Here is a 17,520-nt window from a genome sequence, read left to right on the forward strand (position 1 = left end):
TATCATTCAATCATGGCCTTTTTTTAACTACATCTCCTGCCTCCATCCCCATAACTCTTAACCAACCAAGAATCCTTGTTTGGACCCATCACCTGGTCTACATACTGCTCGTTATGTTGCTGGTGTTTTGGGCAGCAATGAAGGTCCTCCATCTCTGTGTGTACAGAAGGACTCTTCACTACTGTTTCCTTAACAATTGCTTCTTGACAAGTCAGGGCTGTTAGCCCTGAGCAGAACCCCCAAACTCGGATGATGGGTGGACCACTCTTAGTCTGGCTTCTACCCTTTGACCTGTTTGGCATGGGTGACCCTACCAACAGCAAAGCATAAGGCCCTGACTCCAGCCAGCAAAGCTCTCTGAGTCATTGAGGCACACAAGCCTCCAAACCCTACAACAAAGTTGTGGTCCTCTTGGAGGTCACCTGGACTAACTTGACCCAAAAGTCGAGAGATAATTTCCCTCGATGGCTATTGCCTGACCCGCTGAGTTCTCCAGGCAGCCTATGTGTTTTATCGTTGTTCCTGTTGAGGAATTGAAGGCTGCAGGGAAATGGCTCAGGAATACAGATGAAGCCTGGGGCAGATCAGTTGTGGTTGTATTGAATACCACCAGCAATTTGACTGGATCCAATTGTATGCACGCTAAGGCCAAGAAAACTCGCCAGCACTCCTAATTCCTCAGAAGAATAAGCAAATTCTACCTGTGCCTGATGACTCTTACCAATTTTTACCATGGGGACATTTAAGAGACTCTTAGATGCATGGATGGGTGAAAGATGTGGAAGGTTATGGGTTGTATAGAAGGGGGGGTGGTTTAGGTTTATAGGTCGATGCAACATCTTGGGGCAAAGGCCCGTACTGTGTTGCATTGTTCAATGTTTGAAAACATCCTGTCCAGATCACAGTTTGGTGTTGTAACCACTCTGCCTGTTACATCAACAAAGCAAGAAACTCGAATAACTCAATTTTAAGAAGCCCGGAAACCACTGGGCAGAGAAAGAGAGAGAAAAACACACACCATGCGAACAATAGAAGCAAGCCAACAGCATCCCGAACCAGACTGAGTCCCAGAGCAGCTGGAGTAGGCCCAAGCCAAGCCTCGGTCCCCAGTTTTCACACCAGTGGGGCAGAAATGCACACAACTGGATCAGTTCCATTCATTGGAGAACAAGTGAAATCAGCTCAACGCTTGCCTCTGTACCCAACACTCAGGCTTCCAGTCTACTTGGGCTGACGTTAAAATGGTCATGTTCTAGGGCCTGGGTCCCAGCGTCCTAATACGCTTGGACTGCCCTGCCTGAAGCCGGTCTCGATCTCACCAAATCAGCTCTGCGCTTCGAGCAATTCAACCTCGCGCCTGGGCTAGGAGTACAGACATCGAAACTCTTCTCCATCAACACCCCTCCATTTCCTGCTGTGATGCGTCTTCAACTGCGAACCCAACGGCTTGAACACGTTGCGCCTCGCAACGCCCCAGCACGGCTCATCCCCCAAACCAGCCTCCTGACTGCCTGTGGCGATAGTTCACCACAATTTGCCTCATGAAAGATGATATAAGTAATGTTTTTAGTCGAATCTCTTGCTTATGATTTGCCAGTAGGCTGTTGCACATCTTCAGTAGCACCATCTTAAACCGGATATATACTTCTATTATTAATCTGTGTGCGATTGGAGCCCCAAATTTACATTTTGATAACATGTTTTTGAGCCGACTTAGCAATCTGGCACTTTTGCTGTCCCCGAGGGAATTCAGCGTGGTTGTGAATAGTCTGTGTGGCCTAATGGCAGAGCACAAACCCACGATAGACTCTATTTCTCACTGTTTAAAATCGCGAGCAAGATTGAAATCAGCAAGGAGGAGAGCGGAAGGCCAGCAGGTGCTCGGTGCCATCTGCCTGTGTTTGACCCGTCTCCCTCCCCCTCTTGCTTGCTGCTACTTGAGGAAGGTGCAGGGGTCTTGGGCAAAGTTTGATTGGTGTGGTTTGTGTATTGAAGTCATTTTTAGAGGACTCTGCAGTTCATGTTACATGTGTTTCTGTTTCCTAGTTAACTCTTTTTTCATTGCTATTTCATGCTATTTTAATCGGGGCAGCCTGGCTGTATGGCCTGCAGGTAATGAATGACACAGTGCTAAGTTAAACTGAACTGAACATTCCTAGCAACACACCCAAAATGCTGGTGGAACGTCCTGACGAAGGATCTTGGCCGGAAACGTCCATTGTACCTCTTTCAATTGATGCTGCCCGGCCTGCTGCATCCACCAGCATTTTGGGTGTGTTGCTTGAATTTCCAGCATCTGCAGATTTCCTCATGTGAACATTCCTAGACTGCTTCAATGACTCTGTGGTTTTGATGTTTAATATTCTGTGTGTTATTCACTTGTTTTTTGCCGTTTGTGCGATTTGTTCTTTTTGGGCACTGGGTGTTTGATGTTTTCTTTGAACGGGTTCCATGGTGTTTTTTGTTTCATGGCTGCCTGTGGGGAAGACAAATCTTAGGGCTGTACACTGCATACCTTCTGTACTTTGATGATAAATGTACTTTGAATCTTAAAGGAAGTGGCTCTAGAGGTTGTTGAAAAAAATTAATGACCTGCTTAACTTCAGGAGGGTACCAGAAGACTGAAAAACAGGAAATGTGAAATCCCTTGTGCAAAAAGGAAGGAGGGCAGAAGGCAGGGAACACAAGAGATGTACAGACACTGGAAATTTGCATCAACACACTATACACACACAAAATGGTGTAGGAACTCAGCAGGTCAGAACCAGATACTCAGAAAGTTAGGCAGAATCTATGGAGAGGAGTAAACAGTCGACATTTCGGGCTGGGACCTTTCAAGAGTACTGGATTAGAAGGGAGAAGAAGCCAGAATAGAAAGGTGGAGGGAAGGGAAGGAGTATAAGCTGGCAGGTGATGGCTGGGACCAGGTTTGGGGAAAGGTCGATTGTGTGGGGAAAGTGGGATGAAGTAAGAATCCGAAAGGTGATAAGTGGAAGAGGTAAAGGACTGAATAAAGAATCTGATAGGAAAGGACTGTGGACTGTGGAAGTAAGGGAAGGTGGAGGGGCACCAGAGGAAGGCGATAGGCAGGTTCTTCACCTCATTGTTAGTTGATGGAATATGCAAGATGCAGCAATCAATGTATGCAATCTTTTGAACCCCAATTGACACTTTCCTTTCCTTTACTCAAGGGGGATTATAGGAAATCTTTCTGAAATTCAGCTGTCTCCAAATTTCATTTCTATCCTGATCTTTCAAGTATCACTGGATTCTGAAAAGGTTCCCAACTGGTTCAGGGGCCTGTTGGTTGAGGAGTAGTAACTGTTCCTGAACCCGAGATTTCCATACCATCTTCCAGATGGCAGCAACAAGGAGAGAGTACGACCCGAGTAGAGAGAGTCCTTGATGATAGATGCAACAGCTCTCTGTGTAGATGTGCTCAATGGTGGGAGGGCTTTACCCATGATCACTGGGCTGTAGCCACTACTTTTTGTAGGATTTTCTATTCAAGGGTTTTCATGGTTCCATTCCAGGCCATGACACAACCAGCCAATATATTCTCCACCTCACATCTGTAGGAGTTTTTCAAAGTTTTAGATGTCATGCTGCAACTTTGCAAACTCCTAAGGAAGTAGAGGTGCTGCTGTGTTTTCTCTGTAATTATACTTTTGTGCTGGGTCCTCTGAAATGATAGCACTGAGGAATTTAATGTTGCTGACCCTTTCCGCCTCTGGTGCCCCAATGAACCTCTGGTTTCGTCAATACCATTCAGATTTTCAATCTCCATCCTGTATGCTGATTCGTCACCACCTTTGATTCAGCCAGTGACAGTGGTGTCGTCAGCAAACTTAAATCTGGCATTAGAGCTGTGCTCAGCCACACGGTCATTAGTGTGAAAAGGGAAGAGCAGGGGGCTAAGCACGCAGCTTTGTGATGTAATCTGTGCTGATGGAGATTGTGGCGGTACCATTGCAATCCAAACTGGCTGGGATCGGCAAGTGAGGAAATTTGCATAAGAAGGTATTGAGGCCGAGGTGTCGATTAGTTTTGAGGGGATGATAGTATTGAATGCCGAGCAGTAATCTATAAAGAACATCCTGATGTATGCATCTTTGCTGGCCAGATCTCCTACGGGTGAGTGAGCAGCCAATGAGATGGCGCATGCTGTTGACCTGTTGTACTGGTACAAAAATTGGATCGGATTCCGGTTGCTTCTCAGGCAGGAGTTGATACGTTTCATCACCAACCCTTTCAAAGATCTTCACAGTGGACGTAAGTGAGACTGGACGATAGTCATTCAGGCAGGTTACCACGTTCCTCTTAGGCACTGGTATTAGTGAAGCCTGCTTGAAGCAGGTGGGTACCTCAGACTGTCGAAATGAGAAGTTGGTAAAGATATTGGTGAGCACTCTAACCAGTTAATCACCACAGGTCTTTAGTACACGGACAGGTACCCCGTCTGGGCTGGATGCTTTTCGTGGGCTCACCCTCCTGGAGGATGCTGTCACGTCGGCCTCAGAGACTGAAATCACAGGGTCATCAAGAGCTGTGGAAGTTTGACAGCTTTGAGCTCATCTGGAAGCGAAGCGCTGCTGTCAGCTATGTCACTTGGCTTTACTTTGTAATATCATCCAAATCCTACCACAGCTGTCAGGCACCTTCACTGATTCAAGCTCAGCCTGGAATTGCCAGTTCGCTCATGAGATAGCCTTTTGCAGATCATACCTGCGCTTTCTTATTAATGATTATGATATAGTTGGGATCACAGAGACATGGCTCCAGGGTGACCAGGGATGGGAGCTCAACGTTCAGGGATATTCAATATTCAGGAGGGATAGACATGAAGGAAGGGGAGGTGGGGTGGTGTTGCTGGTTAAAGAAGAGATTAACACAATAGAAAGGAAGGACATAAGCTGGGAAGATGTGGAATCGATATGGGTAGAGCTGCGTAACACTAAGGGGCAGAAGACGCTGGTGGGAGTTGTGTACAGGCCACCTAACAGTAGTAGTGAGGTCGGAGATGGTATTAAACAGGAAATTAGAAATGTGTGCAATAAAGGAACAGCAGTTATAATGGGTGACTTCAATCTACATGTAGATTGGGTGAACCAAATTGGTAAAGGTGCTGAGGAAGAGGATTTCTTGGAATGTATGCGGGATGGTTTTTTGAACCAACATGTCGAGGAACCGACTAGAGAGCAGGCTATTCTGGACTGGGTTTTGAGCAATGAGGAAGGGTTAATTAGCAATCTTGTCGTGAGAGGCCCCTTGGGTAAGAGTGACCATAATATGGTGGAATTCTTCATTAAGATGGAGAGTGACATAGTTAATTCAGAAACAAAGGTTCTGAACTTAAAGAGGGGTAACTTTGAAGGTATGAGACGTGAATTAGCTAAGATAGACTGGCAAATGACACTTAAAGGATTGACGGTGGATATGCAATGGCAAGCATTTAAAGGTTGCATGGATGAACTGCAACAAATGTTCATCCCAGTTTGGCAAAAGAATAAATCAAGGAAGGTAGTGCACCCGTGGCTGACAAGAGAAATTAGGGATGGTATCGATTCCAAAGAAGAAGCATACAAATTAGCCAGAGAAAGTGGCTCACCTGAGGACTGGGAGAAATTCAGAGTTCAGCAGAGGAGGACAAAGGGCTTAATTAGGAAGGGGAAAAAAGATTATGAGAGAAAACTGGCAGGCAACATAAAAACGGACTGTAAAAGCTTTTATAGATATGTAAAAAGGAAAAGACTGGTAAAGACAAATGTAGGTCCCCTGCAGACAGAAACAGGTGAATTGATTATGGGGAGCAAGGACATGGCAGACCAATTGAATAATTACTTTGGTTCTGTCTTCACTAAGGAGGACATAAATAATCTTCCAGAAATAGTAGGGGACAGAGGGTCCAGTGAGATGGAGGAACTGAGCAAAATACATGTTAGTAGGGAAGTGGTGTTAGGTAAATTGAAGGGATTGAAGGCAGATAAATCCCCAGGGCCAGATGGTCTGCATCCCAGGGTGCTTAAGGAAGTAGCCCAAGAAATAGTGGATGCATTAGTGATAATTTTTCAAAACTCATTAGATTCTGGACTAGTTCCTGAGGATTGGAGGGTGGCTAATGTAACTCCACTTTTTAAAAAAGGAGGGAGAGAGAAACCGGGGAATTATAGACCGGTTAGCCTAACGTCGGTGGTGGGGAAACTGCTGGAGTCAGTTATCAAGGATGTGATAACAGCACATTTGGAAAGCGGTGAAATGGTCGGACAAAGTCAGCATGGATTTGTGATAGGAAAATCATGTCTGACGAATCTCATAGAATTTTTTGAGGATGTAACTAGTAGAGTGGATAGGGGAGAACCAGTGGATGTGGTATGTTTGGATTTTCAGAAGGCTTTTGACAAGGTCCCACACAGGAGATTAGTGTGCAAACTTAAAGCACACGGTATTGGGGGTAAGGTATTGGTGTGGGTGGAGAGTTGGTTAGCAGGAAGCAAAGAGTGGGAATAAATGGGACCTTTTCAGAATGGCAGGCGGTGACTAGTGGGGTACCGCAAGGCTCAGTGCTGGGACCCCAGTTGTTTACAATATATATTAATGACTTGGATGAGGGAATTAAATGCAGCATCTCCAAGTTTGCAGATGACACGAAACTGGGTGGCAGTGTTAGCTGTGAGGAGGATGCTAAGAGGATGCAGGGTGACTTGGATAGGTTGGGTGAGTGGGCAAATTCATGGCAGATGCAATTTAATGTGATAAATGTGAAGTTATCCACTTTGGTGGCAAAAATAGGAAAACAGATTATTATCTGAATGGTGGCCGATTAGGAAAAGGGGAGGTGCAATGAGACCTGGGTGTCATTATACACCAGTCATTGAAAGTGGGCATGCAGGTACAGCAGGCGGTGAAAAAGGCGAATGGTATACTGGCATTTATAGCGAGAGGATTCGAGTACAGGAGCAGGGAGGTACTACTGCAGTTGTACAAGGCCTTGGTGAGACCACACCTGGAGTATTGTGTGCAGTTTTGGTCCCCTAATCTGAGGAAAGACATCCTTGCCATAGAGGGAGTACAGAGAAGGTTCACCAGATTGATTCCTGGGATGGCAGGACTTTCTTATGAAGAAAGACTGGATGAACGGGGCTTGTACTCGTTGGAATTTAGAAGATTGAGGGGGGATCTGATTGAAACATATAAGATCCTAAAGGGATTGGACAGGCTAGATGCAGGAAGATTGTTCCTGATGTTGGGGGAGTCCAGAATGAGGGGTCACAGTTTGAGGATAAAGGGGAAGCCTTTTAGGACCGAGATTAGGAACAACTTCTTCACACAGAGAGTGGTGAATCTGTGGAATTCTCTGCCACCTTAAACAGTTGAGGCCAGTTCATTGGCTATATTTAAGAGGGAGTTAGATATGGCCCTTGTGGCTACGGGGGTCAGGGGGTATGGAGGGAAGGCTGGGGCAGTGTTCTGAGTTGGATGATCAGCCATGATCATAATAAATGGCGGTGCAGGCTCAAAGGGCCGAATGGCCTACTCCTGCACCTATTTTCTATGTTTCTATGTTTCTTGTGTCTTAACCCGAATGCCAGGAATCTGGCCCTCAGCAGGTGGCGGGGGATTTTATGTTTAATCCAGGGCCTCCAGTTGTGGAAGACTCTGAGGAATTTTGTGGCTATGACTGTTTATTTATAAAGTTCTTCACAAACATGATGTTTTCATTTCAATCCTCTGATGAGTCCTCGAACATGGTCAAGACCACCCACATGAAGCAGTTCCTCAGCTGCTCCTTTGCTTCCCACAACCACCCCCTTATTGTCCTTATTCCCGGAGCCTTGCCCTTCAACCTCTGTCTGTATGTAGGTGATCAGACTTCCCAAAATGCAGCCCGGGCATGACATGGTAGGTACTCCTTGTGGTCGAGTGTGTTGGGACCTCTGGTGCCGATGGTAATTGGGCAGGGATTTCTTCAAACGAACCTGGTTGAAGTCCCCAGCTATGATTTGAAACACGTTGGGGTGGACTGTTTCTTGTTTGGTGTGGCAGCGTTCATTATCTCAAGTGACTGACTATTTTGGTGGAATGCAAACTGCAGTCAGGTTCACAGAAGAGAACTCTTGGTAAATAGAATGGTCAGTACGTAATCGTTAGATATTCCATGTCAAGGGAACAAGAGTCTAAAAAAAACTGCCCCATGTGGATAGGGTGGTAAAGAAAGCTTTTGGTATGCTGGCCTTTATACATCAGAGCTTTGAGTATAGGAGTTGGATGTAATGTTGAAATTTTACAAGGCATTGGTGAGGCCAAATTTGCAGTATTGTGTACAGTTCTGGTCACCGAATTATAGGAAAGATGTCAACAAAATAGAGAGAGTACAGAGAAGATTTACTAGAATGTTACCTGGGTTTCATCACTCAAGTTACAGAGAAAGGTTGAACAAATTGGGTTTTTATTCTTTGGAGCATAGAAGGTTGAGGGGGGACTTGATAGAGGTATTTAAAATTATGAGGGGGATAGATAGAGTTGACGTGGATCGGCTTTTTCCATTGAGAGTAGGAGAGATTCAAACAAGAGGACGTGAGTTGAGAGTTAAAGGGCAAAAGTTTAGGAGTAACATGAGGGGGATCTTCTTTACTCAGAGAGTGGTAGCTGTGTGGAACGAGCTTCCAGCAGAAGTGGTTGAGGCAAGTTCGATGTTGTCGTTTAAAGTTAAATTGGACAGCTATATGGACAGGAAAGGAATGGAGGGTTATGGGCTGAGTGCAGGCCGGTGGGACTAGGTGAGAGTTAAGAGTTCGGCACAGACTAGAAGGGCCGAGATGGCCTGTTTCCGTGCTGTAATTGTTATATGTTTATATGGACAGAGGCAAGACTGGGGTTGCATACACGAGTCAGGAGCGAGACTGGGGAGCTGCACGCACGGGTCAGAGGCGAGACTGGAGTTACACGGATGGGTCAGAGGCGAGACTGGGGAGCTGGAGGCACGGTTCAACGGGGAGACTGGGGTTACACAGACGGGTCAGAGGCGAGACTGGGGCTGCATGCACGAGTCAGGAGTGAGACTGGAGTTACACGGATGGGTCAAGGGCGAGACTGGGGTTACACGCAGGGGTCAGAGGAGAGACTGGGGAGCTGCATGCATGGGTCAGAGGCGAGACTGGGGAGCTGCATGCACGGGTCAGAGGAGAGACTGGAGTTACATGGACGGGTCAGAGGCGAGAGTGGGGAGCTGCACACACGGGTCAAGGGCGAGACTGGGGAGCTGCACGCATGGGTCAAGGGCGAGACTGGAGTTACACGGACGGGTCAAGGGCGAGACTGGAGTTACACGGGGGGGGGTCAGAGGAGAGACTGGAGTTACACGCACAGGTCAGAGGCAAGACTGGGGAACTGCATGCACGGGTCAAGGGCGAGACTGGAGTTACATGGACGGGTCAAGGGCGAGACTGGGGAGCAACACGCACGGGTCAGAGGCGAGAGTGGGGAGCTGCACGCACGGATCAAGGGCGAGACTGGAGTTACATGGACGGGTCAAGGGCGAGACTGGGGAGCAACACGCACGGGTCAGAGGCGAGACTGGGGAGCTGCATGCACGGGTCAAGGGCGAGACTGGAGTTACACGGACGGGTCAGAGGCGAGACTGGAGTTACACGGGCGGGTCAGAGGAGAGACTGGAGTTATACGGGCGGGTCAGAGGAGAGACTGGAGTTACACGGGCGGGTCAAGGGCGAGACTGGAGTTACACGGGCGGGTCAGAGGAGAGACTGGAGTTACACGGGCGGGTCAAGGGCGAGACTGGAGTTACACGGGCGGGTCAGAGGAGAGACTGGAGTTACACGGGCGGGTCAAGGGCGAGACTGGAGTTACACGCGCGGGTCAGAGGCGAGACTGGGGTTACACGGGCGGGTCAGAGGAGAGACTGGAGTTACACGGGCGGGTCAGAGGAGAGACTGGAGTTACACGGGCGGGTCAGAGGAGAGACTGGAGTTACACGCGCGGGTCAGAGGAGAGACTGGAGTTACACGCACGGGTCAGAGGCGAGACTGGGGTTACACGGGCGGGTCAGAGGAGAGACTGGAGTTACACGGGCGGGTCAGAGGAGAGACTGGAGTTACACGGGCGGGTCAGAGGCGAGACTGGAGTTACACGCACGGGTCAAGGGCGAGACTGGAGTTACACGGATGGGTCAAGGGCGAGACTGGAGTTACACGCACGGGTCAAGGGCGAGACTGGAGTTACACGCACGGGTCAGAGGAGAGACTGGAGTTACACGGGCGGGTCAGAGAAGAGACTGGAGTTACACGGGCGGGTCAGAGGAGAGACTGGAGTTACACGGGCGGGTCAGAGGAGAGACTGGAGTTACACGCACGGGTCAGAGGAGAGACTGGAGTTACACGCGCGGGTCAAGGGCGAGACTGGAGTTACACGGGCGGGTCAAGGGAGAGACTGGAGTTACACGCGCGGGTCAGAAGCGAGACTGGAGTTACACGGGCGGGTCAGAGGAGAGACTGGAGTTACACGGGCGGGTCAAGGGCGAGACTGGAGTTACACGCGCGGGTCAGAGGCGAGACTGGAGTTACACGGGCGGGTCAGAGGAGAGACTGGAGTTACACGGGCGGGTCAGAGGAGAGACTGGAGTTACACGGGCGGGTCAGAGGAGAGACTGGAGTTACACGCGCGGGTCAGAGGAGAGACTGGAGTTACACGCGCGGGTCAGAGGCGAGACTGGGGTTACACGGGCGGGTCAGAGGAGAGACTGGAGTTACACGGGCGGGTCAGAGGCGAGACTGGAGTTACACGCGCGGGTCAGAGGAGAGACTGGAGTTACACGGGCGGGTCAGAGGAGAGACTGGAGTTACACGGGCGGGTCAGAGGAGAGACTGGAGTTACACGGGCGGGTCAGAGGAGAGACTGGAGTTACACGGGCGGGTCAGAGGAGAGACTGGAGTTACACGCGCGGGTCAGAGGAGAGACTGGAGTTACACGGGCGGGTCAGAGGAGAGACTGGAGTTACACGCGCGGGTCAGAGGCGAGACTGGGGTTACACGGGCGGGTCAGAGGAGAGACTGGAGTTACACGGGCGGGTCAGAGGCGAGACTGGAGTTACACGCGCGGGTCAGAGGAGAGACTGGAGTTACACGGGCGGGTCAGAGGAGAGACTGGAGTTACACGGGCGGGTCAGAGGAGAGACTGGAGTTACACGGGCGGGTCAGAGGCGAGACTGGAGTTACACGGGCGGGTCAGAGGAGAGACTGGAGTTACACGGGCGGGTCAGAGGAGAGACTGGAGTTACACGGGCGGGTCAGAGGCGAGACTGGAGTTACACGGGCGGGTCAGAGGCGAGACTGGAGTTACACGGGCGGGTCAGAGGAGAGACTGGAGTTACACGGGCGGGTCAAGGGCGAGACTGGAGTTACACGGGCGGGTCAGAGGAGAGACTGGAGTTACACGGGCGGGTCAGAGGCGAGACTGGGGTTACACGGGCGGGTCAGAGGAGAGACTGGAGTTACACGGGCGGGTCAGAGGCGAGACTGGAGTTACACGCGCGGGTCAGAGGAGAGACTGGAGTTACACGGGCGGGTCAGAGGAGAGACTGGAGTTACACGGGCGGGTCAGAGGAGAGACTGGAGTTACACGGGCGGGTCAGAGGCGAGACTGGAGTTACACGGGCGGGTCAGAGGCGAGACTGGAGTTACACGGGCGGGTCAGAGGAGAGACTGGAGTTACACGGGCGGGTCAGAGGAGAGACTGGAGTTACACGGGCGGGTCAGAGGAGAGACTGGAGTTACACGGGCGGGTCAGAGGCGAGACTGGAGTTACACGGGCGGGTCAGAGGCGAGACTGGAGTTACACGGGCGGGTCAGAGGAGAGACTGGAGTTATACGGGCGGGTCAGAGGAGAGACTGGAGTTACACGGGCGGGTCAGAGGCGAGACTGGAGTTACACGGGCGGGTCAGAGGCGAGACTGGAGTTACACGGGCGGGTCAGAGGAGAGACTGGAGTTACACGGGCGGGTCAAGGGCGAGACCGGGGCTGCAAGCACAGATAAGGGGAGGAAGGCGGCTGCGTGTATTGATCTGGGACGCGCGAGCTCACGTCGACGCTACTTCCGGCCGACAATCCCCGGAAGTGACGGGGACTGGTGAGTTCCGCTCGCGCTGCGTTTCCACGGCGGCCGCAGGAGTGGATCGCGGGCCTGAGGCGGAGTGGGAGCGGCAACGGCAACGGCGTCTGGCTCCGCCGTCCGGGCCTGAGGTGGGCAAGAAACGGGCTCCGAGGACCACCGAGCTGAGTAAGTGCGGCTGCCCGTGGCCCGAGTCTCTCCCGTCACCCCAGGGTAAAGCGTGCAGGGGGTGAGGGACGCGGCTGGTTACCAGTGTCCAGCATTGGACAGGCCACCAACAGGATCACCAAGCTGTACAGCAAAGGCTTCCAGCCTGAACTGAGGAAACAACATTTATTATTAACGTCTAGAACATATCACCATTTCTGGTATTAACGAACATTAACTAGGTTAAAAGAGACTGTTAGCAAGATTGCTCCAGTGAATTAACTAGATTAAAGATAAGGCAGGCAGAAACATTATTAGTTAACCCTACCAAGACTAGTTAAACGTTTCTAGAATTAACCAGAGCAGTGAGATTCGCAGCTATTAACAGCAGCACTACTAACTTGCATTAATCAAATTAGGCTAATAATCTATCAGCTATTGAGTAAATCAGTGGACACCAGAAAAGCTAAATTTTAACCAGAATAACACAGGCAATGCTGGAACTCAAGTCGGACAACATCTATAGGGAGAAATGAACTGACCTTAATGGAAGCTGCCTCACCTGCTGTGTTCTTCCAACAGTTTGTATGTGTTGCTCAAGGTTTCCTGCATCTGCGGAATCTCTTGTGCCTCTGATTAATGAGAATAAAATTACACTATCATTAACCATTCCTAGCAAAAGCTCCTTGTATGAACCACAACACTAGTTATCAGTTGGAGGAATAGTTACCAGTAGTTTAAAGGAAAACATGGATGAGTGGCTGGATAAACTTGGGTTGTTTTCTCTGGAGCAGTGGAGGCTAAGGGGAGATCTGATGGAGGTTTATAAGATTATGAGAGGCATAGATAGAGTGGGCAGGAAGTATCTGTTTCCCAGCATTGAAATGTCTAATACCAGAAGGCATGCATTGAATGTGAGAGGGGGTAGGTTCAAAGAGGATGTGAGGAGTAAAGTTTTTACTGGGAGAGTGGTGGATGCCTGGAATGCGTTGCCTGGTAGGGTGTTGAAGGCAAATGCATAAGCCTGCAGGAGACATTTAGGCAGACCCATTAAAATGAGGAAGAAGGAGCGATATGGACAATGTGTAGGCAGGAGGTGTTAGTTTTTGGGTTTTTTGGATTTACTTTTTAGCTGGTTCGGCACAACAAGTAGAGTTGATGGTGGTGATGAGAAAAGAGCATGGCCTGCATGGTGGGGCTCCCTGATGGATGCTGCTTTCTTGTGGCAGTGCTCCATGTAAGTGTGTTCAGTGGCATGGAGGGCTTTGCCTGTGATGGACTGGGCTGCATCCACCACTTTCTGTAGCCGTTTCCTTTTCTGGGCATTGGTGTTTCCGTACCAGGCTGTAATACAACTATTTAGGATCCTCTCCACTCTGCATCGATGGAAGTTTGTCAAGTTATTGGTGACGTGCTGAATCTGCGCAAACTTTTCAGAAAGTAGAGGCGCTGTTGTATCTTTTTTGTTATGGCATTTGCATGTGCTGGTCCCAGGACAGATCCTCTGATACGTTAACGCTAAGCTGCTGACCCTCCAGCTTCTTTGTCCTTTCATCGGTAATCAGCTCTTTGGTTTTACTGACGTTGAGCTTGAGGAATCCTTCCTTGAAGATGTCCTGAATGCTGGGGAGGATAATGCCAGTGATGGACACAAAACTGAAAAGCTGCAGCATTAAGGGATGGGTTGGGGGAATCCTTGTGCATAAAACAGGAGGCTAATAATTAAGTGCAGTAGACAATAAGGAGGGCTAAATAATTTTTTTCAAGAAGGTTGAAGTAGGAAAGTCTTAATGCAGCTATATATTGGATTAGTGAGACCACTGTGATCAGTTATGGTTCCTTTATTTCAGGAACGCTGCTGGGTATGAGAGATTGTCAAGTGAGGGTCGGTGAGCACGTTGGTGCCATAGTTATTGAGTGCTAGGAGGTCTCATTAAACAATGTAAGATTCCTCGGAGGTTAGATAGATGATAGAAATTTGAGAGAGCTGCAAGCTGGAGAACATTGTTTCAGATTAAGGCGGTGCTTATTTGGGGAAGATCATGGTGGGAAGATCATCTCTGACAGTTGAGTGTTTGCTATTCCTTTCTACAGAGGCCTATGGAGGCAGAGTTTGTGTGTATATTGAAGGCTGAGATTTCAAAAAGGAAAGGAATTAGATTATGAGGAAAATGCAGAAAAGTGATCTTGAGCAATATCAGATCATCCAGCATTCTATGAAAGAGACTAAATGGCCTACTCGCAATCTTCCTTTTGATAGGTGTTGGCCATTAATAATCAGTATTAACGAATGTCAGTGGTAATGATGCCAGAATTATTTAGTGTAATAATAACAATGCAAATTCATGGCTAACTGAGCATTGAAGGCTGCTGTGAGATAGATTAACACTCACCTCTAAAGATCCAGTGAACTGCTGAGTGTTCTGTGGTGCCACTGAGCATCAACTGTTGTAGCTGCAATAGTACCAACAGCATTAATACTGCCAAGAAAGGTTTACTGTGTATGGCAAGACCAGCATCATTAAATATTCTAACTCAGCACCTTCTCTGCAGGGTAACAGCAAAAGTGCTCTGTTCTCAGAGATATATTTTCTGTCAGTGGCCTTTTGAGTTATGCCAAACAGTCTGATGTTTTAAAGTTTGCCAAAACATTACCCATATTGGTACTCTCCAAGAGGTGAGTGGAATGCAGCAGAAGTACAAGTTAATGGCCATTAAGAACATCAACTGAAGTTATGTTTCAGGATTCTTTATCAAATGCTAAAATAATGAATAAGTATTTTTTTTGGTATTAAAGGGACTTTCAGTGTTGGCTTTAGAATGTATATTTACAAGATTTAATTTTGGTTGTGAGGTGTTAGTAAGGATTATAATTGTATTGAAGACATGAAAATTTATGCATGTCTTTTGAGGAAATGTTGAATCAGCTAGGGCCTTTCTCTTTGGCTTGAAGGAGGGTGAGAGATGATTTGATAGAGGTGTATAAGATGATAAGAGGCATAGATAGAGCCAGTGACTTTTCTCCAGGGCGGAAATGGCGAAACCAGGGGCACAAATTTAAAAGTGATTGGAAGAAAGTACGGGGGGAATGTCAAGGTAGTGTGTTTTTTTTTTACAGAGTGGTGGGTGCATGTAGTGCGCTGCCAGGGGTAGTGGTAGAGGCAAATACAGTATATTAGAGAATCTAATCTCTTAGATAGGCTCACAGATGAAAGAAAAGTGGAGGACAATGTGGGAGGGAAAAGGGTTATTAGATTGATCTTAGACTAGGTTAAAAGTTTGGCACAACATTGTTGGCCGAAGCGTCTGTACTGTGCTGCACTGTTCTGTGTCTGCCACTATTTAGTATTTCTTTTCTCCAGTTCCCCTGTGCAGCCTTTGATTACTATGCTGGATGCTGCTGGAATTGGCTCTTTTCTCAAATTAATGTTTGAGCCTAGCTGGTGAGTGTGATCAGGCTGTTCAGTGTAAGAGTTCATCAAAGGTCCGTCTTGTCACCATAGCAGAACGCTACTATTTTCTGGACATCACTTGACCATCTCAAATCGGTTCTGAGAAGGTGGTAGTTACCTGTTGTCTGTCTTAAACTGCTGCAGTCCTTCCAGAGAGTGCGCTTTCAGTGTGATGTTAACTTGGCAGCTGCGTGATGATCAAGCAATGGTGATATTTCTCCGAGTCAAGATGGAGGGTACCTGCAGGCACTGAAGTACTCATGTGCCTGCTGCCTGTCCTTCCTGGTTGCAGTTCTAGGGGAGGTGTTTGTGCAGGTTTTGGAGCTGCTGTTGCGTTTATGTTATTTCATCCTGGCATCAATTTCCTTTACAGGAATTTCTTAAGCAAACAGTTTTTTTTTGAGAGTTCTACCTTCTTGGCATTCAGTAACAGGAGGGTCTTTGTAGATATTCCCTGTAACATCTTTGCAGGAATGTTACTAAGCTTCTTCTTGGACCTTGTGATGCATCAGTGTGATCATTGAAACCTATTGAATGTTGAAAGGCATAGATAGAGTGGATGTGGAGAGGACGTTTCTTATAGTAGGTGAGTCTCAGCAAAGGGCACAGCCTTAGAATAGAGGGATGTCCATTTAGAACAGGGCTGAGGAGGAATTTCTTTAGATAGAGGGTAGTGAATCTGCGGATTTCATTGCTACAATGCTGTGGACGCCTGGTTATTAAGCATATTTAACGATTAGGTTGATAAGTTCTTGATTAGGTTGTCAAAGGTTACTGGGAGAAGGCAGGTGAATGACCTATTCTGCACCTGTGAATTATGGTCTTATGGACCCGTTGCTCCGGTAGGCAAATCAGAGTGGATCTAAGTTGCTTCTCAGGCAGGAGTTGATGTGTTTCATCACCAGCCTCTGAAAACACTCCATCACTGTGGATGTAAGTGCTATTAGGTGATAGTCATTGAGGCAGGTCACCAAGCTCTTCTAGAGCACCGGTATAATTGAAGCAGATAGGTATCTCAGACTGCGGAAGTGAGAGGTTAAAGATCTCAGTGAACACTCCAGCCAGTTGATCATTATAGGATTTTAGTTCTGAGCCTGGTACCCTGCCTGGGCCAGACGCTTTTTGTGGTTTCACTCACCTGAAGGCTCCTTACATGTCGGCCTTGGAGACTGAACTCGTAGGATCATCGGGGATTTGGGAGTTTGTGATGGTTTCTCCATGTTTTGACAGTCAAAGCGAGCATAGAAGGCATTGAGATTATCTAGAAGTGAAGCCCCACTGTCATCTTTATGGCTTGATTTAACTTAAGAGCTGATAATATTCAAGTTTAGTCCCGAATTGCCACTTAGCCCATGAGATTGGTTTTTGTGGTGGACGAGCTGAAATCTGGGCAGTACTTTCGTCTCATCTCTCTGTTTCTTTTACTCAGACCTTTCATTGCATTTTTTTGTGGGCAAACAATGCTGTTTCTGGATCCGTTACTTTTAAATCAGTCTTGGTGGAATTGCGTGATTTATTTTACAATCCTACGGATCAAAAGAAGGTGCAGCACAGTTAGTTCTGGTGTGGAAGAAACACTCTGTTGTCAACTGAGATGTCTCTGCAATTTCAGAACGTGAGATTCTTCAAACAATTAACGAATACAAGCTTTCATGAAGGCACGATGAAAGAAAACGGAGTGCATAAAAATAACAGATTGTAATCCAAAAGCAAGATACTGCAGGTGCTGAAAGTTTGAAATATCTGGAAGAAAGTGTTGAAGTACTCCCAGCCTCCATTCCGGGAAACTTCTGTACATGA

At 48.0% G+C, this 17,520-nt stretch overlaps 1 protein-coding gene across 1 annotated transcript in view; it reads left to right on the forward strand.

The window, feature by feature from the left end:
* Positions 1–12,121: 12,121 nt before the first annotated feature.
* arih2 (ariadne homolog 2 (Drosophila)) overlaps positions 12,122–17,520 on the forward strand; it is a 94,593-nt gene continuing 89,194 nt past the window's right edge. Inside the window, exon 1 of the mRNA XM_072280289.1 lies at positions 12,122–12,289. The gene's annotated coding sequence lies outside the window, so the exon portion shown is untranslated. The remainder of the gene's footprint in view (positions 12,290–17,520) is intronic.

The sequence above is a fragment of the Mobula birostris genome, chromosome 16 (genome assembly GCF_030028105.1).
Source record: "Mobula birostris isolate sMobBir1 chromosome 16, sMobBir1.hap1, whole genome shotgun sequence".
NCBI lineage: Eukaryota > Metazoa > Chordata > Chondrichthyes > Myliobatiformes > Myliobatidae > Mobula > Mobula birostris.